The sequence below is a fragment of the Carlito syrichta genome, unplaced genomic scaffold (assembly GCF_000164805.1).
Source record: "Carlito syrichta isolate Samal-C Ts95f unplaced genomic scaffold, Tarsius_syrichta-2.0.1 Scaffold304591, whole genome shotgun sequence".
In the NCBI taxonomy this organism is placed as follows: domain Eukaryota; kingdom Metazoa; phylum Chordata; class Mammalia; order Primates; family Tarsiidae; genus Carlito; species Carlito syrichta.
The window spans coordinates 41,706-42,658 of NW_007248687.1; the positions used below are offsets into that span (position 1 = coordinate 41,706).

Below are 953 nucleotides of genomic sequence, written 5' to 3' on the forward strand. Positions count from 1 at the left end.
TTCCGCTCAGCCTTTCCAAGTAGCCGGAATTACAGGCATGCGCCACCACGCCTGGCTGATTTTTTTTATTTATTGTAGAGATGAGGTCTCGCTGCCCAGACGGGTCTCGAACCCGCGGGCATAGGCAATTCACTCACCTCAGCCTCCCAAAGGCGCGGGATTCCAGGCTAAGCCACCGAGCCCGGCTGCCCAGGTCTTTTTTAATTTCAGTTGGGGTCTTGCTCTGTTGCCCAGGATGGAATGCAGAAACATAATCACAGCTTACTGCAGACTCAATCTTCTGGCTCAGGTGATCCTTTAGCCTCAGCCTCCCAAGTGATTGTGACATCAGACATGCATCACTACACTTGGCTAATTTTTGTGATTTAAAAAATTTTTTTGTGGAGACAAGAATCTTGCTGTTTTGTCCAGGCTGGTCTCAAACTCAGCCTCACGGGATCTTCCTGCCTTCATGCTAAGAGGCAGCAACTAGAATCATCAGGAGGGACCCATGAGCCTAGAGGCTGTCCTTTATCTCCTTCTGAGTTAGTACTTGTGATGGAGTGAGTGTTGCTCAACTCTGCTCCCTCAGTGCTGTGGCCAGTCCAGTTTGAGGTCCTAATCCTGTGCTTTTATGAAGTCTTTGGGGAGTCTTCATATTCCTGTCTTTTCCTTGATTCACCTAGAGCCCCAGATAGCTCATGAAGGACAAGAGGGCTGCTTTGCAGCTCCATAGCTACAGTGAAAATATCCCATGATGAGGTAATCTTCTGACTTGGAGGAGTTTTGAGGAAAGCATACAGTCTTTTTAGGTTTCCTGTCAGGTAGTGGAAATGTGTGAGGGGACAGCTTCCCTTCTCGCGTGACCCACCCTATATTTTTGTTTAATTTTAGGGTTGAATAATGACACCTGTGAGATGTAGCCAGAAACATAGTCATGACTCATCATGTTTAGATGATAAAAGTCAATCTAG

General features: G+C 46.9%; 1 protein-coding gene across 2 annotated transcripts in view; it reads left to right on the forward strand.

Annotated features, from left to right (window-relative positions):
* Positions 1 to 953, forward strand: part of GSR (glutathione-disulfide reductase) — a 42,831-nt gene that overhangs the window by 18,268 nt on the left and 23,610 nt on the right. The window lies entirely within an intron of this gene.